At 51.6% G+C, this 20,165-nt stretch overlaps 1 long non-coding RNA gene across 1 annotated transcript; it reads right to left on the bottom strand.

The window, feature by feature from the left end:
* Positions 1 to 2,294: 2,294 nt before the first annotated feature.
* Positions 2,295 to 13,222, bottom strand: LOC138918971 (uncharacterized). The gene is made up of 2 exons (XR_011428776.1): positions 13,153 to 13,222; positions 2,295 to 2,400 (listed from the first exon to the last, which is right to left on the bottom strand). It is a non-coding gene; the product is annotated as an uncharacterized lncRNA (long non-coding RNA).
* Between the last annotated feature and the right edge of the window lie 6,943 nt (positions 13,223 to 20,165).

Here is a 20,165-nt window from a genome sequence, read left to right as displayed (position 1 = left end):
CGGCCCGAGCCGAGAGGGTGGTTTGTTAACTGTCTGCCTCTGGGTGGAATTGTAGTCACCTAGCGGGGGAAACACGTTTTCTCTCAGCTGAAAGCACCGAGTGGCACGTCGCATATGTCTTTTATTAATAAAAACGAGAAAATGGAGTCATTATTACTGCATAATTGCAGTTCATTTGCTAGGCCAAATCTTTCAAAGCCCAGGTGCTGGGGGTGGGGCAGGTGGAGAAAATAAAAGGGGACCTTGATATGAACCACTTGGGAACCACCTGTGTAGGAGGCACCTTGGAGAGACTCTTGAATGGCACAGGGCCTTAGGAGACTGAGCAAGCGTGGGCAGCGAAACGCACACCTCTGTCAGTGCCACCAGACTGCACTGCAGCCCTGGCGCCAGCTCCAGGAATCAGGTGACCTTAAGCAAGGCCCTACCCTCCTGGAGCCTCCGTTTCTTTCCTTTCTTTTTTCTTTTTTTTTTTTTTTCAGGAAATCAGAGCTCATATTCCTGCCCTGCTTGACTCACAAGGTTGTCCTAAGAATCAGATGACATCCATCCTGGATTCCTTCCTTCCTTCCTTCACTTAACAATCATCCACTCAGGTATGTTATGGGGCAGGCATTGTGCTGGGTAATGAGATACAAAAAGGAATAAAACGCAAACCCTGCCTTCAAGAAGCCTGCAGTCTAGTGGGGGCCACACAGAGAAAAAGATGAGAATAATAATACAATGTGGTATAGGGGACCCTAGGTGCCCATCAAGCGTTGGAAAGCCAGAGGAAAGGCGTCCCATTCGCCTGGGATAGACAGGGCTTCAGAATGGCGATACCTGAGCTGACTTTTAAAAAGTGAGCAGGAAAACCAGAAATATATCACGTCATCTCCAAAATGTGGACAGGATCATGGTGTATGTGACCTTGAAGCTCCTGTCTGAGTATAATTATTGCTGTGAGTGTTTGATGATCACAACTGCCCAGTGAGGCAGTAGAAGAGGAAGGGATGGGGCTCAAGGAGACTTCTGTGTGCTCCCGGCCGCATGTGGAGGACTGCACCCTGACTGTCTTCCTAAGTGGCTCACATGACCCCCAGTCTGCTGTGGATAAAGCCTGCTCCTCAGACCAGAACCTCTATGTGAGTAGGAGGTCCCAGGTGGGCGGTTAGAATGTGACCTTTTAGGCTTGTCGGAGAAGAGATTAAGATGGGAGGCTGACCAATTTTAAGATGTGGTCCCCACATGGACCCAGACAGGGAGCCAGGCCAAGTGTAGATAAATTGCCTCAGCCCTTTAAGGCGAGAACAGAGAGAGCTAAGGTAGAACAAGACACCCATACTTTGGAAACATGCCCATCCTTATGCTGTTGACATTTTTCTGTAATTATTTTCTTTTTGGCCTCCTTTAATATTAAGTAAAGTTTAAAAAAAATTTCATTAACATATAACATTATATTAGTTTCAGGTGTACAACGTGATAATTCGATACTTGTGCATATCATGAAATGATCACCACAATAAGTCTAATTAACATCCATTACCACATAGTTACAAATTTTTTTTCTTGAGATGAGAACTTTTAAGATCTATTCTCTTAGCAACTTTCAGATCTACAATACAGTGTTATTAACTATAGTCCCCATGCTGTACATTACATCCCCAGGACTTATTCATGTTATAACTGGAAGTTTGTACCTTTTGACCTGCTTCACCCAGTTCAAGTTTTTTTGTTTGTTTTTTTGTCTGTTTTTTAGATTCCACATATAAGTGAGATTGTGTGGCATTTGTCTTTCTCTGTCTGACTTATTTCACTTAGCGTAATGTCTTCAAGGTCCATCGATATTATTGCAAATGGCAAGATTTCCTTCTTTTTTATGACTCAATTATATTCCATTGTGTGTGTGTGCCTGTGTGTAATTTTCCTTATCCATTCATCCATTGATAGACACTTGGTTGCTTCCATGTCTTGGCTATTGTCAATAATGCGGCAGTGAACGTGGGTGTGCATATATCTTTTCCAGTTAATGTTTTTGTTTCCTTCAGATAAATACCCAGAAGTGGAACTGCTAGATCATATGCTAGTTCTATTTTAATTTTTTGAGGAACATTTATACTGTTTTCAAAGTAAGCTTATTTTTTAAGATGCCAGCCTGTCTCAGCTCAAGGGAACTTGAACTAGAAGTTGAAAGGAGTGATCTTGTGCTCTTGGGAGCCAGCATGGTGGTGACATCAAATATCAGAGAAAGAAACCCCTCTTTCCATCCTGTGAAAGACGGTGCTCGGGAGATCCAAGTTCAGGTCACGTTGTCAGCCACCGCTCCCAGCTGGAGTTTCTCCTTCCAGTATTTTTCTGGGTCACACTTTGGAGTGTTTCTATGTGTTTCTTTTCACAGAGAAGACATTTCACATAAAACTCCTGTAAGAAAAAAGGACCAAGACTAAACATTGAGAACTTCCCTCCTCCAACCTGAGGGAGAGGTCCCAAGAAATGGCTGGGAGTCATGGTTGGGACTTTGATAACTTGTCGCTCTATGGATGCTGGATCCCGTTTATTGTCTGTCTGCCAACACTTCCAGGGGTCCCCACATCAGCCTGTTGTGCACCAGGGGTCTTGCTGGAGAAGTGGGTGGGCAGGCAGGAGACCCACAAGATGGGGTCTGTTTCCTGGCTGAACTAAGGAGAAATGTTTATCCCTCACCTCTGGGCCTCTAATGAATTCTGATTCAAGCCACACAGGCCTAGGAATCGATAGTTTTAATCATTTCAAAAACTAGCCCCACTCTGGGTAAAATTACAATGCACAAGAAGCTCAATGGAGCTTAAAGGCCACAACCTCATTATCATTTCATTAGACTCACATTTCAGCAAGATGGAAAGAAATGTTCTCACACGCCACCCCCTCCCACAGCTACCCTCTCCTCCCCTGGCCCTGTGGAATAACTCCGGAGGACAGCGATGGTTTACAACAGCTGTCAGCTACGAGAGCCACTGGCCCACTCCCATCATGCATTCGGCCCAAGGAGGAAGCTCGGCGCAGTCGCTGGAGACCTCAGCGCAAATCAGCGCAAATGCCTCCCAAATCAAGTTTGCAATCCTGGGAAGTTTAGTAAAAACAACCCTGCTGTCAGTTTGGCTTCTCACAGCTGGAGGGGTCAAGTCATCAACACAGTATAAACCCAGGCCAGCAGAACCTTGTCCTGCCCTGGGCCCCAGACGCCCTCTGGGAAGCAAAGGGTTTGAAAATGTCTTAAACTTTTCCAGTTTGTTTATTTTCCAATGTTTAATGATATTGTCCATGCGAGGAGCAGAGCCTCAGCTCCTGCTAACAATTAAAGAGGTTTTCTAATTTAGGAGAAAATGTGATTTAAAGAGAGAGAGAGAGAAGGAACTTGCACAGGAAGTAAAGCAAATAATTCGTATTGAGAACATGCACACAGAGAAGCCTTGGGTTGAGAAGACTCTGCCTAGATGGGGAGCACACAGCATGAGAGCTATTTAGCGGGACTGAGCCGACCAGGGGGCAATTCAAGCAGGTTGGCAAATGTCTGCTTCTCTAGTCCGCCTCTGTCGTGCATTACCACACCACTGCCACACCCAGACGGTTTCATGACTGTGGCTTGTATCTGTGACCCAGGTGTCCACGGCCCTCACCATCCCATAAGTCCAGGTGGGTTCCCATCAATGAAATTACCAGATTTCCCTGCCGCTTGCTCCCATCTACCAGAGGTTCACTCTGTGATTTGGAGGACCCCTTGGGAGCACCCCACTTGTGCTCGTGAATGGGACTGCCATCGAGAGTGGATGCCCTGTCTTAGCAAATGTTTGCTCTCCACACCCTGTTTGTTCTCTGATGCTGCGCAGCCTGCAGCCACTCCAAGGTGGGCCTTGCTGCTGGCATGCCCTGTAAGATGCTGCTGCCCAGGCCCAGGGTGTTGTCTCGAAGCTCCCCAAAAGGGCAGCACTGCCCACTTGGTGTCCTCAGTGTACTGGAGCCTCATGGTGTCCTCTTCCCTTCCCCCTACTCCGTCACACCCTGTCACCAAATGGGATTGCTCTCTCTGAGTCTCACAGGATCCCTGATGGAAATAGCCCCTTCGGCGTCTCCTGAGGCTTCTCTCCCCACAGGACTCAGATGCGAGGGTAGTGGGCAGGGGTGTGGTGGGGTGTACGTCCCTCCACTTCCCTTTCCACCCCCACTGCTCATAGATGCCTGGGCCCCACACTTCCCCAAACCCAGCAGACACGTCTGAATCCCGTGGCTAGGAAGAATTTAGGCCAAAGTTGGGATCGCTACTCCCTGTCCTCAGACCAGTGGTTCTCAACCTCGGCTGCGTAATAGAATCACCTGGGGAGCTTTTTCAACTCCTATTGCCAAGGCCACACCCCAAACCAAGAAATCAGAATCTCAGGGCATCAGTAATTTTTAAGTTTCCCTGGGCGATTCCAACATGCAGCCAAGATTGAGAACTACTGTCCTAGAGGGAGAAAGGAAGGGAGGGGTGGTGGAAGGGAGGTCACAGACAAAATTGAGGGCCCTTTTTCTGTGATGGAAGGGACCTGAAGCAAGCCAGACCTACTGCCACACCCCGGGACACACACACTGAGAAAACCTAATGATTCTTTTGCCAAACCTGCCAGTGACTCGTACTGCTGTTGTCAGTATCTCTTTCAGCTGAGTCAACGTATTGGGAGAGTCAAAGAAATGTGCAGTTCAGACCTGCTGGCACCCGAGGTGCCTGGAGGGAGGAGGCCTTGTCAGTGGCTGTGGCCAAGAGAGACAGAACCCTGCAATTGACAGCACTCGGGAGAGCTCTGATCTAGCCCTGTGTAAGTTTCCAAACCTCCCAGGACAGCAGGCCATCTGCTCCAACAACAGGTGTGACCAGGGACTGGCCTACGTTAGTTTGGGGCACAGAGTTCATTCACTAACTCATTCATTCATTCATTCCTTTGTCCATCCGCTCACTAGCATTCACACATGTCAGAGCTGTGTATAAGGGACCTTAGATATCATACGCAGCCTGGTGGTTCCCAGGCTTTGTTTTTAGCTGAGGAATGCTGGCATAAGTGAAACCGTATGGAAGCATAAACAAATACAGGGGAGTTGCTCTAGTTAAAGCAGGATAGGGGGCCCTGGGTCTGGCCCACTCACCTCCCTTCTCCTAAGGGGGCTTCACCAGATTCTTCTGTTTCAAGAAGAAACAGGGTTTGGAAGCCTCTCTTATAAATAAGGACACTGAGGCACAGAGTAGGGTGGTGCCTTGCCCAGAGTCAAACAGATTTCATCCAACAAATTTTACTCTGCTGGGTATGAGAGAATACAGAGCTAAGTAAGTCACAGTCCTTGCAAAATGGAGGGGCTTACAGCATAGATTACTACCTCCACTCAGATGCCGATCCAAACGCCCAGGTTAATCAGGAGACCTGCCTCTCTCAGCTTTGTTTTCTGAAGAAAGCCCTTCCTGGGTTCTTCTCAAGCACATGGGGCTTGGGGGAGCTGTGGCCTTGTCCTCCGGAGCCCACCAGGTCTAATTCGTGTTCAGCTGGGATGCACATTGCCAGCACCACTCCAACTATCCTGGGTGTTTCTTGTTGTTATATATTTTGAATATCACACTTGGATTCCACTATCCAAGTTCCCCAAGTGTAAGAACCAGACAGTAACAGAAAACATCAGTAACTAGATCAGCGCTACCTGCCTTCTCACTGCTATTATTTGCACCAGATCTACCTGAGATCTCTTAGAAAAAGGGGAGACCGTTCTCTTCATGGGTGACTTTCTGGGCACGGTCTTCCTGAAGATGCATCCTGAGCAAAGGGTAGCCAAGCAGTCTTCTGAGATGGAGTGAAAGCCACACAGTGCCTCAGGACAAAGGCGGGCAATCCCTAGCCTTCCAGTTGCCAGCAGTGCTGTGTGCATGCAGGGCAGGCATTTCTCAGGTCTGGAGTTGTGTGTGTAGTGGATGCTGTCCCTCCCCAGGAATGCCCTTGGCTGAAGGGAGCTGTTGTGCCTAAGTTATGCCCCTCCCAGGTGGCACAATGACCCAGTCCCATTGCCTAGATGGGGGAACATCTTTGAAGGGCCACCCAAGCTTCAGAGTGCCCCATGGATCCTCTGAGGCCTGTGACAACACCACTGCCGTACGACCTCTCCCTTTGCCAGGGCTGCTTCCATGACTCCCTTACAGGGGTTGTTCCACGAGCATTCCCCAGTTAACCTGCTGCACATGGGTCTTCCTCTCAGAGTTTGTTTCCTGAGGAACCTGACCCTCAACAGTACACATCCACAAAACGAGGGCAATAATGCCTACCTCTCCGAGCTATTTTGAGGGTCAAGTGAGCTCATTGTTTTTGCGAAATTTCCTCTCTAACACAGTGCTTGGAATATAGTAAATGGTCAGTACACACTTGTTTACTTCCTCCCTCTCTCCTTTCTTTCTTCCTCCACGTGTGTTTATAGATTTATAGTGAGTGTTCTCTCTCCTCCGAGGAAGACACCTGGCTCTCTGTTCATTGGCAGAGCAGAAGTGATTGACGCATTCCAAGCTCAGTAAATGTTCGATCCTTTCTTTGTGTTCAGGTGTTCTACGTAGCTCTACCCACCCCTCATACCTACACACACACGGGGTATTGCAGAATCCTGCAGTCTCTGCAGCTTTACACATCACAACACACAATCAGAGAATTACTTGTGTAGAGACCCGTGTACTGAGTAAGACATCTCAGGAGGGAGAGATTATTTCCTGGTGGTGGAATTAAGGAGGTCATCATGAAGGAGGTCATGTTTGTCATAGGTTTTGAAGGATGGATAGAAATCCAGCAGGCAGAGAGGGTGGAAGTGGCTTTCCAGGCCAGGGGAATGACATGGCGGTCAACTGCGGAGTTGGGAAAACACAAAGCATGTCTAGGCAAGTCCTACCATCTTGGTTGAAGATGGGATTTTGTAGAGGAGGCAGATGGGGAGGAGCAAAGGATGGGAAGACCGTTTGGGACCTGACTGGGTGGGGCCTTGAATACCAAGCCGAGGCTGGAGGTAGTGGGGCCCCACTGACAATTTATGAGAGTGGGGAGAGCTTCAGGAAGGTCAGTCATGGAACAGATTGAATGGGAATGATGCTAGGGGTCAGAGAACTGCTGCAGAGGCTCTGGTGATAGGCAGGGCTAGAGAGGACCCCACACCTAGCTGGCGGATTGGCGGGTCAGGAGGGCAGGAGCCCTAGGGTAGAGCGCTGACCTCTTTTTCAGATCACTGCTACTGTTAAAACCTTCCGGGGCAAACTGCGCAAATACCCTCAGCTCCTGATCTGAGAATGAACAACAAGTGAGCTCACTCCACAACAATTGTTTGGGGAAGTGAAAAAGGAAACTGACCTCAGTATAAGGGTGCCTGACTCACTGTTTCTGAGTGACCTTGTACAGGAAAATTCTCTGAGCCTGCTGCCAGTCACCTCCTCTGTCCACACCTTGCCTCGTAAGAATGTAGACACCAAAAGAGAGTCCATGCACAAAACACCCAGAGAAACTTCTAGAAACAGGACAGACCCAGCCCTACTTCTCCACTCTGTAAGCCCTGGGGCAAATCATTTAACACCTTTCTGGGTCTCAGTTTCCTCATCTATAAAATGATAATAATAACGATCACCACCCATTTGTGGGACTTTTATGAGATCAAATAGCCTAATAAACGTGGAGGAGCTTAAAGCTCTTTGGAAGCGGGTGCTAAAGACATGCAAGATGTAATTGTCGATGCTGTTATGTAATTGGGTGTTACTATCGCCACCGCCGCTGTAGCCTTGTGCATCTCTTTTTCCTGAAGAGCCCAAACACTGTTCACGGTGTTCTTTTTTCACGAATAGTTCTCAAATACCTCCTCTTGTTTAGAGGCGAGCCTTACAGCCGAAGCCTCCACAGATACTGCCTACCTGAAATGGACCTTGAGTCAGATCCTACGAGACCCAGGAGAAGCGCCTGACTGAGAGCACCCTGGAGAGGTGGCGAAAAAAGATGAGTCAGCCCTGCTCATCTGGGAAGCTGCCGGTGGCTCCATCAGGGAAAGGCAGGTGAAGGTGACTCAAGGTGGGACTTTCTGGGCACAGAGGAACTGTGATCGCTCATCCCTCCAATTCCCCCAACTCCTCGGCTGCATCTATCCAGATCCTGCCCGCCTCCCCATCCTGGTCCACCTTCTGGTCCCACTGCCTGGAAATCTGACAGTGCAGCTGATGTGACTCCCCAGCCGTGTGACCTCAGTTTCCTCATCTGTAAAATGGGTCTGATAATCTCTGAGCTGCCTGCCTGACAGGGCTAATGTGGGGGGGGGGGGGTCCCATGGGCTGAGGATTTGAGAATGCTTGGTGACTATAAGCATGGTGACTTTACCTTGTACCAAGGTAAAGAGCTGTTTGAGGGGATCTTTCAAGGGTAGGTTTTAAGATGATTTCCTGCCCAGGGGCTGTGGGGGCTGAGGGCTGGGGGCTGCTCTGAAGTGGCTATGAGAGAAGTTTTAGGGCGATCCTGGGATGCCAGTTCCTTCCAGACCCAAAGGTCCAAAGCTGGGTAGAAAGTATTTCCTGGACATGGGTATTCAAGAGAATATCTCTTGGTGTTCTGATACAAGGGCACTCCCCCTCAAAAACCCCCACAAAACCACGAGACCAGGACAGTGTGGGAGTCACCATCTTCCATCAGCCTTGGCTCTTCCCAAGTGTCTCTGGACTGTCTGGACAGGGTCATGGGGCTGGCCTGGGACAGTGACACCCACCCACCCAGACCACAAAAGAGCATGGCTGGGAGATGGCAGTGTCCCTCTAATTGGGGAGAAGTCAGAGCGGAGCTACCAAGAAGTTATAAGTCTCCTTCCCAGGGGCATGCCCTGAATGGAGAAAGGGAGAGAGCCCAGGCAGCAAAGTGCCCAGTCCCCCAGGGCAGTGGGCGTCCAGCAGGAACAAGGGCAGGGCCAGGGCAGGGCCCACGTGCTGTTTTGGCTTGGATCCCCTGTTCACAGGTTGGGGGGAGAGCAAACAGGTTAGAGTTCTCCAGGGGAAGTAGCCTAGGAATAACCCACATCGTCACAGCCCTTTGTGGCTTCTCGGGAGGCTGGGATAGGGTTGACAGGTTGGGGGACCCCAAAGTCCCTGAAGCAAGGACAAGTTCTCCATGTCCACAGAGAAGGTTTAGACCATCGGAGACTCTGTCTCTGGCCCTGCTGTTAAGTGTTCCCCAAACTCAGATGATTTCCTAACTCATCAGCTTGGGGTGTAGGGCTTTCCTTTAACTTGACCCCTCCTAGCCCTCCACCCAGCTCTGATCACACTCCCAGACTCAGCCTGCCAGTCTGACCCGCATGTTGAGGGCCCTCCATAGGCGCACTCTCCCTCCTTGGTGTAGTTGACACTAACATGGACTCTGGAATCAGACGGTCTGGGCTCAAGTCCCAGGTCTATCACTCACCAGCCATGTGACCTTTCTGGGCTCCACTTCGCCATCAGTATTTGGGGATAATAGTAGGACCCATCTCAAAGCCTTGTTTTAAGAGTTAAATGTATTAACAAAGCGCTCAGCACGGTGCTTGCCACCCAATAAGCACTCCATCTGTGTTGGCTCCCTTTGAAAATCCCACCCAGTGCCTTTGCAAGACAGGGCTTCTGATCTGTTTTTGAAGGCCTTCCTTGATTGCTCTCTGCTCCGCGCCTTCCTCCGCAGTGGCACTGTCCCTTGCCACGCTGGCTTTCTCCCTGCTCCCTGGTCACGTGGTAGCTTATGTAGCTCCTGGGACAAGCTAACCAGCATTCATCCTTCTCGGGAACCCTCAGGCTTCCACGTACCTGGGCTTGAGAGCCTTCTCTACAAAGCTGTGTCCCTCACATCTTTCAAAACTCTGCTCAAAACACACATCCTTCATGGAAGATGGCACAGCAGGAGAAGCTTAAGTTCTGGGCTCAGACAGACCTGGGTTTGAATCCTAGCTTAACCTATACCAGCTGTGTGACCTTGGGCAAGTTACCTAACCTCTCTTGGTCTCAATTTCCTGATATGTCAAATGAGGTAAGTATCTCTCCATCATAGGATGAAGGAGAGGAGAAAGTGAAACAACAGCCTCCAGATGCCTGGTGCGGGGCTGGGGGCAGTACCAGAACATAGTAGGTGCTCAATAAATATTTCCCTCCCCTCTGCTCTGCGCTACTCTGATTGCACAGGCTCTTCTCTGCACTCCAGTCCTCAACAATCTTTACAGCCACACTTCGCTTACTCCTTGCGTGTTCCTGGATGTTTATCATGCAGCGGTTACTCTCCATTCAGTCAGCGTTTCTTGGGCATTTACTCTTTGTCTGATGCTGTGCTAGGCCCTGGGGATGACTGTGACAAAATCCTTGCCCTGAGGGACTCCTAGCAAATCGAAAGAGTCGAATATATGTACAGCTAATCCTGGGGTCTTGTGGTAAGTGTCACGGTGGGGCATGTATACTAGATCACTAGATCAGGGCCTGTGGAGTGACTAACACTGATTTTGGCAGTCAAGGGCCTTCAATCCAACTCAGCGAGTGTTGAATGAGCCCATGCTGTGCACCAGGCATGGGACTAGGCACTGGGGCTTCAGGATGAAGAAGGCTGTGCCTCTCTCCTCAAGGAGTGCAGGGTCCAGTGGGGAAGACAGACAAGAGGATGTAAGGATTATACCATGTGGAATGTGCCCATGTGCTCAGGGTGCTGTCATGCGACAGGGGGACAGCTGAGGATGGGGTCAAGGAAGACTTCCTGGAGGAGGTGGCATCTAAGACTTGAGGGATGAGTAGGAATTGACTAAGCAAAGTAGGGGTGGAAGTTCTCTCCAGGTGGAGGGAAACAGCTTGTGCAGAGTCTGGGAAGGAGTGAGGCCAGTCAGAGGGCTCAGGGAAGTATAAGCACGTCTATACAGCTGGATGCATACTAACAAGCTCTGAGCTTCTGGCAATCTCTTCATCTCTTCTCTTTCTTCCTCCAACATCCTTTCTCCGGTCAGACACCTGAGCCCCAGCTCCAGGGGCCTCCTTTTCCCTGAGGCTTCAGCCCCTCTGGTGTCCTAGCTCAGGAGCCATGCAGTCCAGGTTCTTCCTAAGGGCCAGGGAAGCTTCGGAAGGAAAATTTGGAGGGGAGACCCTTGGTGGGTACTCAGGCTGAGCTGGAAAAAGAAGAAATCCCCCCGCCTTTCCCCATGCGAGGACAGTGACTGATGGTGGGGCGAGCCTTGGGTCGTGGCTAGTCCATGGTAACAGCTGCTGGATATCAGGAAAGAACCTGTTTCCTCAGCTAGAGCCGCCCACCCCCAGCCCCCTAGCCTCCCTGCTTTGGGTCAGGTCTCAGGCCCCTGCTCCTCTCAAGTCAGTTCCTGCTAAAGTGGTCAAGGCGAAGGTCCCCTCGCCCTCCTGGAGTCTTACCACGCAGCCAGCAGGCCGCAGAGACTGCCGGAACACCCCATATGTGCTGAGGGACATGCAGGCACAGTCACCACGCTCCCTCCCACGTGCACACACTCCCACGTGCACACACTCCTCTCCCACACGCGAACTCACAGTGCCCACGCTCACACACACTCTCACGCCACTCACCCAGGCATCTGCTCATAGACACACACACACACACTCGCTCACCAGAAGGTCACAGCTTGCCTCTGTTCCACAAGCTCCCTTTGGGGAGGATCAGCCCCTCAGAAGGTTCTGGGCCTCCAGCCCAGGGACAGATGTCCAGCCCTGCACCAGAAAACCCCAGCGTCTTGCTGACAGGGTACCAAAGGGTTAAGAGAGAACATTTCCAGGGAGTTTGCCTCTTAATCAACACAGTTAATTCTTTTCCTTTTACAAACATAAATTCTTGGCAGTCAGTAACTAAGAAAGAAAGGGGTAAAAAAAAAAAACCTTAACCCAACATTAGTCAAATCTTTGCCTCTTCCTATTTTTTTTTTCCAAGTTAAAACCCAGGGGAATTCAAAGCAATGAGAGAAATCCCAGCCCAGATGGAATGTTTTTGCTAATATACGTCTGCAAGTTATTTAAATGTATGTTTAAGTGTGCATGTGTGTGTGTGTGTGTGTGTGTGTGTGAGAGAGAGAGGAGGGGTGAATATGAGAGCAAGCAAGTCTGGCTGAGTGGGGTGCACGTGTGTATGTGTGTGTGTGTGTGTGAAGGAGAGAGAGAAGGAGGGAATATGAGAGCAAATATGGCTGAGGAGTGTGTGTGTGTGTGTGTGTGTGTGTGTGTGTGACTGGAGCAGACAGCAGAGCAGAGGAATCACCAGTCTCTGCCTGCGCCCCAGCTGTCCTCTGGCCTCGACTCTCCTGTCTAGACCTGAAGCAGGGCAAGATCATTACCGTCCCAGGACTGTCCTTGTCCTTCAATCTACGGTCTCCTGGGACAATAGCCCCTGCCCCTCAGCCCCAGGGTGGCCTCCATGACACATTCTGCTAGTGATAACCCACCTACATACATTCTCTTGCCCTTCTTTCCTGCTTACCCAGAAGATCTGGGGCTGGGGGTTCCAGGCCTGGAGGAGACGGACAGTGTGAGGGTGAGGCCCCCCTCACAGAGCCGCCCCTCCAATGGCAGCCTGGACTGGAAGTAGGGCCTCAGCTCTATCGCTGGCATCTGGCTATTCCCTCCTAGAGCTCTCAGGATCTTCAGACCTTCATGCTATTCTCTCTCTACCTTTGACCCTCACTCCCTCGGAATCCCCCCAAGATTACAGGCCTGACCCCCACCCACGGACTCCACCTCAGCCCGGCTCCCCACCTCCACCCCAAGAAACCCTCCCAGCTGGGTTCAAGGTGCTGGGGCTTTGCAGATAACCCCTTCAGCCCCCCACTGCCCCTAGCTCCCTCTCCACTGCTCCCTCCCGAGCCGACTTTAATTCTTTTAATCTTTCTTCTGAAATCACTCCTCTGGCCCCGTAATCAGCTGTGCGGGTTCCAACTTCCTGATTTCCAGGGGGAGATTAAGCAGCTTTCCCCATCTAAAGGCACTTTGGATGCCTGGGCCACCCCATGGGCTGGCTAGGCCCCTCTCTGGCGAGGGGCCTGTTCTCACTCTTCCAAGCCCCGGCCCACCCTGAGTCCTGGGCCTTCCACGCAGAACTTCCCAGGCCCCCACCCTGCCCCGGCCCCCCAAAGATTCCAGCCCTCCCATCGTTACCCCTTTACCCAGAGACTCAGCGTCTCCAGCCGGGCTCAGAGCCTGGAGTCCACAGCTTCCTCTATCACCAGCTCTTGGGGAGGGAGTGGGGGCGGTGGGGGGGTGGGGTGGGGATGGGGCAGTGCTCAGGGCCTGGAATCTGCAGAGAGAATCCTCAGTCTGGTTGCTCCCCCTCCCCCACCTCCTTCCCCTTTGGCTTCTCCGCTCTTCCCACCCACTCTTGCCCTCAGAGGCCCTTTCTCTGAGAACATGGCCATCTATGGTCTCCCGTGGCTGATGAGAGGACAAGGCCGACCAGCTTTCAACTCTCTGAGAGTGTATCATCTACTCTGCTTCTCTTCTGGAGCCACATCAGGACCTGGTGCTCAGCTGAGCCCTGGCTCAAGTTAGAGCAAAACAGGGTCAAGGTCATGGACTGAGTGGAAGGAGACTATCAGAGAGGGCACAGAGCAGGAGAGAGATTCTAAGGGAAAGTAGAAATCAGTTTTGGATTATATGTTGTTTGAGCTTGCCTTGATATGTAGCTAGGGGATAGTGGTAGCTTCCATCTGACTTTCAAGGTGGAAGAAACAGTTGCCTAAAAGGTAATACCCAAGATAGAAAGAGGGAAAGAAGATATTCTGTGGGAAGTGTCCTGTAATGCCACCTTGTCAGGACTACAGTTTCCCTCTGAAATGGGCAGGGTCCTGGGGCCTCCACACATCAACACTGGCTTCCTGAGGCCTGAAGATGCCAGGAGGACTCTTCGGTCTGTCTTGGACGGAGGGCTTCAGAGAGTCTATGAATCTCCTGACATTGTATGCAAAATCTTGTGGTTAGGACAGTACTATGGGGAGAACCTCCATGGCCTCAATCATGTTCTCAAAAGGATCTCTCTCTCCAAAAACTTAAAAGCCACTAGAGGTTAACATGAAGGTGACACAGGAGGCTGGCCAGAGTACCCAAAGGACCAGGCCAGAGTGGAGCCAGATGACCTCTGGCTGAAACAAACAGACTGGATCAGGCTCAGGCAGTAAGTACTGTGAGTCTGAGGAAGTGACCGTCAATTGTAGCTGGGTGTGGGGTGGGGGGCAGTGCGGGGCAGTGTGGGGGTGGGGTTCCCGGAGATGACCCGGGTTCCTAGAGACCTCATCTTAAAGCAGATCTCTGCCAGGTGAAATCCCATGGCTCACATGACACACCACCACAGGGCTAAACTGTTTGTTGATCTTATCTGCTGGGGCCCTGGCAGGTAGCAGCTGGTAGGATGGAAAGGTGACCCAAGCTGAGCCCTAGGCCTTCCTGGGGCATCAGTGAAAAGTGTACATGAGGGTCTGTGCCCACAACTTTCACTACGTGTCCGAAGTTATCTGTCTCAGAGTAAAAATAGCATCCACTCTTCAAAGGGCTGTGAGTGTGTCCAGCACTAATGTGGGCTAATCGGAGGAATCACAGAAAAAGAGAGGGGAAGGTCATCAGTGCCAAGGGGGAGGTTTGGAGGAAATGACAGTCATTAGTGAAAATCCCTTAGCCTAACTCTGCACTGACCAAGCCGTTGGACCTTTCTGGGTCATACTTCCCTCTCCCGCGAAATGATGAGGTTGGGCTGGAGGGTCTCTGAGGGCACCCTCAGTGCTGCCACCTTAGGTTTTAAGAAATGCCCCTTTCTGTCCTCTCCCTGGAGATCTTGTGTGGGGGAAGCGGAGATCATCCAAAAGACACAGGGAGCTTTCCCAGCCTTCCCCCTTGCACTCCAAGACCACCCACCCAGGGCCTACACGCGGCTCCCTCCTCCCACAAAGTCAATTTCCCTGCAAAAGAGGTTGTGGGAACGAGAGGGGTTTCCTCTTTATTTTTTGACTTGTCCGCTTCCTGCTTGCTCTCATGCTCAAATTGAGTGCATTCAGCATTCAAAGGACAGGGTGTGGGGAGCCCGGCTGCGACAGGTGCGGGAAGGAGCATCCTGACACCCAGGGCTGTTGGCTGCTAAATGGGCCAGGACCAGCCGGGAGGCGGGGGTGTGAACTCTCCTCCGGGCCCTCTGAGGAGGAGACGACCTCCTCTGTTCTGGGACAGATGCTGCTGTCCTGGATAGCCCCTCAAGCTCACTTTCTCCCCGATGGCTCTAGAATGCTTTTTTCCACCAACGTGTGCCTGTGTGGTTTATATACGTGTGTGTCTATAGATATGTGTGTGTATAAATATAGATAGACGGATACAAATCCAGGATTTACGAGGTGGCGGCAGTGCTGCCTGCCAGTGGCAGCCAAGCTGCTGCCAGCGCTTCCAAGAGGGCAGCTCCCAGTCTCTCCCACAGCTCTCTCCTTTTCCCAGCTCCACAACATCAAGCTGTCATCATCACCGGCTCCTCCCTCACTTCTGCTCCCTGCAGCCAGGCTGTTGCTATATCCTCCCTTCTTCCTCCGCAGCAACTCTGAAATCTGTTCCTTTCTTGGTGTCTGCCCCCTCCATCAGCATCCCTCTCCTGTGTCCCCATCTCTCCTGTCTCTTGTCTCCACTTCTTTTTGCTTTTCGCCCCCTTTGACTCAGTGCTGTCTGTGCAGCCCTGTCTCCTGGCCCCTCTGAATCCCTGTCTGCCCCTCTCTCAGTCGGCTGGCCTCTCTCTGTTTTGTTGTGTGTGTTTGTCTCTCTATCTCTCTGTTCTTCTCTCTGTCTCTTGACAAGTAACTCAGCCAGAAACTCCTCAGGGAAGCAGGGTTTCTAGCTGCCTCCTTCTTTCTGACCTCGCTGTCAGGTAGACTCCTCACCTGGTCTGGGCTCCCAGAATAGCACAGCGGTGGCAGCACTGGGTGTGTGTTGGGATGGGGGGAGGTCCAGGGACAGGGGATGGCCCCATGGCCCCTCCGTGGCCTGTGAGAACCAGTGGGCTTTGGGAAGAACAGCTGGACCAGAGGAACCAGTGATGCAGCCCTGCCTGTTACTAAAACAAGTGGCAGGCCTGGCTCATTTGCATGTCGGGTCTCTTTTACATAAATCTGCATGTCAAGCTGAGGGCCCTGGAGCCAGGTTATGCAAAATGATGCAAAATAAATTAATCAGTGTGCCCTGCTGCAGGTGTAAGCCAGCCCTATCTTCCAACTGATAGCGAACCCAGACAGGCTGGTGTCCTGATGGGCTTGGGCGTGGAGCAGGGTGCCGGCCTGGAGCCGGCAGGCGGCTGCTCCATCTCAGGCTGTGGAAGGCCCAAGGGGCAGTGTGCTCTCCAGCCTGGCTCCAGCGGTCCTGAGAGAGAGGATGGGCCCTGATGGCTGCAGAGGGCTGTGAAGCCAGCCTGGACCGCGGCCTCATCCAGGCCCTGGAGACTCAGACTCTGGGCCTGGGAAAGGGGAATTTAGGGATCAGGTCATCTAGTGGGGAGACTGAGGTGCAGGGATCCGGGGAGGGATTTCTCCAAGGCCACTCAGCTCTCTAGGGAAGGGTCCAGATCAGAAGCCTGCACTTCTGGCTCTCAGCAAAGTAACCTCCCTCCTTCCTTATCACTGGCAAGAAGCGGGTGCATTTCATGCTCCACTTGGGGGTCTCTGGTGACTTTAGGAGGTCGGAGACGACAGTCTGCCCTTCTCCACCCTGGCCCTCGGGGAGCACTGCCCCTGCACTAACACCTTGGGGTGCCCTCCAGCCCTCCCGATGCAGATGTGGGGCTCTGCTCCCCCTTTAGGAAGAGGCAGCTTGCGAAAGAGGTAGTGGCCCTTCTCCCTCTGTGTTCTCCAGCGTCTGGAAGATGTGGCTTCTTGGACCCCCCCGGATTGGAAGACGGTTCCTGAAGCCCAAGGCTTCCGACAGAGGGGATGGGGAGCAGGGTCACCAGCAGCAGCACCTGCCCGAGACCTGGCTCCATTTCTGCTCTGACAGGCAAAAGTGAACCAGCTGTGGGAGCCCAAACACTCCCAAAGGCCTCATAACCTCTCCAGACATAGCCCACCGTTTGGTTAAAGGAAATCCAGAGCAAATGACATTTGTGTCAACTAAGACTGCCTTCACTCTCCACTGTGGCAGGAAGCGGGCCCAGAGGGCTCCATACTGTACTGGAGAGGGCAGACTAACACAGTGATGGCCATCTCAGGAGGCGGACATCCAGTGGTTAAAAGCTGGAGCTTTGAAATGAGCTGCACCTCTGCCCGGGTCCTGGTGCTACCAGTTATCAGCTGTGTGACCCAAGGCAAGACACTTGGCCTATCTGAGCCTCATTTTCTCATCAACAAAATATGGGTGGTAAAAGTTGTTACCTCACAGGGTTGTCATGAGGCTTCAGTGAGACAATGCAGGCATAGCCCCCCACACAGTGCCTGGCACAGAGTAAGCATCTATAAATGGCAGCTATTATGATTACTCTTGCAAATACAGGTATCACAGCCGGCCCGCCTAGGTCAGAGGAAAGGGGGTGGGAAGCAGAAATAAGTCCACTTGGAGTCTCTCTCCCTCTGCCCTTCCTCCTCCCACTGCCCTTTCCTGTCCTCCTCCCTCCAATCTATTCTCCACATTTGCACCAGGGGAAAATTTCTAAAACTCACATGTTGCATGCCGCTGCCTTGCTTTAAATCCTTTCTGGCTCCCTATTGCTCTTACGGTAAAGTCCAGGCCCCAGACACAGTCTTACAAGCTCTCTGCGATCTGGCTCCTGCTTATCTCTGGAGCCTCATCTCTCAGCCTCTTGTAACCTAAGCTTCGGGCCCACAGGTACTCAGACACACATGTTCGCACTCACCTCCAGGCCTCTGCATGGGCTGCTTCCTGACCCCAGTTGCTCACTTCCTCTCCTCTTCACTCAGAAGCTGTTTCCTCCAGAACACTCACTCTCGCGGCCGAGGATGGACAGAGAAGGGCTTAAGGGACTTCTTATCCCAGGAGACTTTGCCTGAGAGGCCCAAGCAGTAGGGATGTCGAAGATCATCTAGTCTGACTTTGCCTTTGGCAGAGGAGAAACCCAGGTCCCCAGAAGGAGGGGGCTTCCTCCAAGTGCCACCCACCCCCTGTCCTCACTAGCACGGGCAGAAATCAGAGACCCCTCCCATCAGTGACCCCTCCTCTGTTACTAAAGGCCTCTTATTCTAATGCATTTGCATTTGATCATTTCCTCACGTCTCCCAGGGAGAATGAGTAAACAGAAAAGACTTGGGGACCCAAAGGAATGAATTCTGGGCCCCAGGAGAGACCACAGGGGTGTACATATTTGGGGGCAAGGGCTATTTTAAAGCACCCCTCCACCATCCACAGGGGTCACTGTCTCCTTTTACCTCTTCATAGGATTCTGACTTGCCTTACCTGCCAAGGGAGCAGGGCCTGTGAGGGGCAGGGAGTGAGGGGCAGAACAGTGGGGCTTCCTGGGAGCTGCTAATTCAAAGGGTAGCCGACCCTGTGGCCTGGTGGTGAAGTTCGGCACTCTCCACTTCAGCAGCCATGGTTCACAGGTTCAGATCTCCCGCGAGCACCTACATGACTCATCAGCCATGCTGTGGTGGTGACCCACAAGCAAAATAGAGGAAGATTGGCACAGATGTTAACTCAGGGCAAATCTTCCTCACCAAAAAAAACCCAAAAACAAAAAACAAAGAGTAGCCAAGTGAGCAGTCAAGCCCACCCCTTTGGAGTGGGGGGGTGAGGGAGGGAAGGACACAGTTCTGGAATCAGAAGACTTGAATTCAAGTCCCACTTGCCAGCTGTGCGAATAGGCAAATCAGTTAACCTCTCTGCGTCTCAGTCTCCTCAGCTGTAAAATGGGGGTGATAATAGCTCTCACCAGGCTGTCTCAAGGGTTGCGTGACAGGATAAATGGGAAAGGACCCCCTAAACAGTTCACCATTCGACGTGCACTCTTCTAAATAGGATGGGAGGACCCCGGGAGGGTTCTAATCAGGAACCAGGCTCAGTTGCCCAGAGTGGACGCTGACTCGCCCCTCAGCTCCTGCTCACACTCTGTGCCTAATCTGTTATGGACCGAAAGGTGTTGGGCTTATAAATATTTGTTCCTTATGGCCAGACTTCCCTGAGTTTTATCGGCCTGGCTGATAAGATAATCCTGCCGTATGGGGTGAGCGCTGGCACCTGGCGTTCTGCATTGCAGGTGACCTCTCAGACCTAACTTTTTAATACCTAGCTAGTCATAGGCTCTCAACTTACAGGCTGGAGGAGGAGGCGCTGTTTAAGGGGGCCTCCGAAATTAATTCTCTTTGTTTCTGAATCTGATGTCTAGAGTTGACTGGAGACTCCAAGTTAACACCTTTCATGCCAGATGGTGACTGGGTCTCCACCCACTCCGCTAAGCTCAGAACCAAAATGGTTTTGAAAAGACTTGAAGTGAGCACCCTTCTCCTTTAACTAAGCGTGAAATCTCCATATCTATTTCAGCCTTTGAAAAGTGAAACCCAGGAAGGCAGGTTCCCCAGGCAGAGAGGAGAGGTGTGCAGAATTAATATTCCATCTCGATTTTTCCTGTGTAATTTAATAAGTTTACTAAGCTGCATTTAGCCACCGGGCAAGCCAGGGTCCCACTGCCACCTCACTATTCCAGGCGACAAAGCTCACATTAGAGCAGTTGACTGGGCAGGCGAGGTGAGTCAGGGTTAAGGGAAATTGCTGGGACCCGTTTCTTCTTGCTTGGTCACATGTTACCATTTAGCATCATGTCCTTCCTCCTTCAAACATTCTAGCTGGATCTTTATAGGGTCCTAGGTGCAGCCTGAACTGTGCCTGCCCTCCTGGGCTCTGAGCCTTGGGCCCCTGATGAGCCCCACTGCCTCCTACCTCTCCCAGCCTCTGGTGAGATTGACCCGAGCAAGGCATTGACTTGCTAGGCTGGGTGGAATAGTGGTTAAGTTTGTGTGCTCTGCTTTGGCAGCCCGGGGTTCGCGAGTTCGCATCCTGGGCCTGGACATTAACATTGCACATCAAGCGATGCTGTGGCAGTGTCCCACACACAAAGTGGAGGAAAACTGGCACCGATGTTAGCTCAGTGACAGTCTTCCTCAAGCAAAAAGAGGAAGATTGGCAACAGATGTTAGCTCAGGACCAATCTTGCTCACCA

Source organism: Equus caballus, chromosome 19, assembly GCF_041296265.1.
Source record: "Equus caballus isolate H_3958 breed thoroughbred chromosome 19, TB-T2T, whole genome shotgun sequence".
Lineage (NCBI taxonomy): Eukaryota > Metazoa > Chordata > Mammalia > Perissodactyla > Equidae > Equus > Equus caballus.
This window is presented reverse-complemented; position numbering and strand designations above follow the sequence as displayed.